At 43.7% G+C, this 2,343-nt stretch overlaps 1 pseudogene; it reads right to left on the bottom strand.

Annotated features, from left to right (window-relative positions):
- Window positions 1-1,027: 1,027 nt before the first annotated feature.
- Window positions 1,028-1,872, bottom strand: LOC121152479 (annotated as a pseudogene).
- Window positions 1,873-2,343: the final 471 nt, after the last annotated feature.

Genomic DNA, 2,343 nt, shown 5'->3' with positions numbered 1-2,343 from the left:
TTAAAAGGCAGAGAGAGGGGAAGAGCCACCAGGCTGAAACCAGAAGGCATTAACTCCAACCTGGCTTTTTACATGGGTGGCAGGTGCATGCATCTCCTTCTACTGGGTTCCCAGAAACATTAGCAGGAAGCTGAGTTGGGCTTAGACAGCTGGGTCTTGAAGCAGCACTCTGATGTGGGACATGTTATCACAGTAGGTGCTTAACCCATTGTACCACAGTGGTGGCCCCTCCTACTTTGCTCATTTTCCTCAAGGTAAGTTTGGCTATTTGGCTCTTCTGATCCTATACAGATTTTAGGATCATCTTCTCTATTTCTATGAAAACAAGACCCTGGGATTTTAATGGCAATTGCACTGGCTTTTATAGATCACCTGATAATCAGACATTCTAATATTTTAACATGGCTGAGTTGTCTGTTATTGAACATGGGATGCCTCTTTTATCAGTTTGTGTGGTTTTCAGTAAGGATTTCATCTGCTTGGTTAAGTGTACTCATGTATTTCTTTAGCTGTTATTAATGAGACTAACGTCAAAATTTTTGCTTGTTAAAACAGAACAATATGATGTTTGAGTTGTATTTCTATGTACCCTGCATCTTTTCCGAATCATTTTTTACTAGTTTCAGCGATTTTTGTGTGTGTGTGGAATCTTTTTTTGTTATTATTTATGTCCTTTATTAGCAAGTGCTTATAGTTTGTTGACATTTTTGAAAAAGATCAACTTGTAAGCATTTATTATGAAGTTAAAAATCTTCACCGAATATGAATCAATTTTAAATCCATTAAAGGTATATTGAGGGAAAAAAGGCACTTCTTTTAAAAAAACAAGAAACATTTGTCATTACCGAAAGAGACATCTTTAGGTAAAAATGATAACAACCCCATGCTGCATAGATAAAGCAGCTAGTCTGGTAATCTGATGAGCAGGCAGAAGGGAAGAACATCAAGTGTTCAGCTCCGAGCTTTTGTTCATTCCTCCTGTTGGATGACTAAACCCAATGATGGCAGAGGTGTTAAGCCGGGAGTTTTACTCAGCCTTGCCCTGCTCAGCCTCGGGGTGGACGAATTCTCAGCTGGTGGGTTGGGTGCTTTTGTCTCTCTGCCGTCTTGTGACTTAGGGTTACCTGGGTGTCTGTGTTTGTAATTAAAGTTGTGCTGGAACCGACTATAGCTGCAGACCCTGGGGCTCATCTCCTGATTTTTCTTATCCTCTTCGTTTCCGTCTTCTCTAGGCTTTCTTGGGCAAGGAGGACCTCTGCGAACCACGGTCTGTAACCTTGATACATCTTCTGTCTCACTGGTCTGCCTTGTTCTTCTGCACACTGGTGATGGCCTGCAGTCACTTCACCTTGCACAGGAGGGTTGGAATACTATGGTTGAGGACCATAGGGTCATGTAATAAGTGTGGGAAGCTTTGTCTGTGCTAGGGCTAGCGATATTGGACGTGGCCTTCTGCAGCAGTCTCCCTCTTGTTTTCCTTACTCTCCCTTTTCTGGCAGTTCTGTCGATAATTGCATGAAGAGCCCCTACAGCACACATAGCATCTGTAATGGTTAGAGTCTGCTACATGGTTACTTGTTGCACTGGAACTCCACCAGGGCCTGTAACGTTTGCTGCCTTGCACTCCTTTCTAAACTTCACAGTCTCTCCATGTCCTATCCTATGAAAGAACTTCCTAGGGTTGTTCCTTATGGCAGTCTGATGTACAAATATATCTTCTCTGGTGTCATTCCTGTTGATGCAGCCTTATCTGTTCCTTACCCTGAATCACTTTTCTGTTCCCAAAACCTTTGCCATGACCTTTTTGTCCTTGCTGGCATATGCTGCAATGGGGGACTGCTCAGGCCACCACTCTGTGCTGCAGCCAGTCATGCCAGGCTTGGTGCTGATAGTGCTGAGGGCAGAGGCAGCGATGGCTGCTGTGTCCACCTGCTCATGGTTGTGTTGATGGTAAGTGGGGCTGGCTATAGCAGCTACAGCTTCTCCCAGGGTGTGATGCTAACTTGAGCAGCAGCAGTGCTGGGGCTGCTCAGGACCCTCTGGAGTCCACTCTTCGCTCCTGCCACCAATGGAACTCTTCTAGTGGAATCTTTGAGATTTTCTGTAGAGATTGTATCAGCATGCAAAGAATTCAACTTCTCGCCTTCCTGTTGGGATGCTTGGTATTTGTTTCTTTGGTGCAATTACTGTCTAGGACTTTGAGAATTGTGAAGAAGAGAATTGGTTTAAGTGGATAACTTTGTCAGCAATTCTAGGGGAAACCTTTCAGCTGCTCACTGTTGAAAATGCTATGCACTGTGAATATGTCAAACTTGGCATTTATTGTGTTGAGGTATATTGCTG

The sequence above is a fragment of the Ochotona curzoniae genome, unplaced genomic scaffold (genome assembly GCF_017591425.1).
Source record: "Ochotona curzoniae isolate NIBS_2020 unplaced genomic scaffold, NIBS_Ocur_1.0 contig_1, whole genome shotgun sequence".
Classification (NCBI taxonomy): Eukaryota; Metazoa; Chordata; class Mammalia; order Lagomorpha; family Ochotonidae; genus Ochotona; species Ochotona curzoniae.
This window is presented reverse-complemented; position numbering and strand designations above follow the sequence as displayed.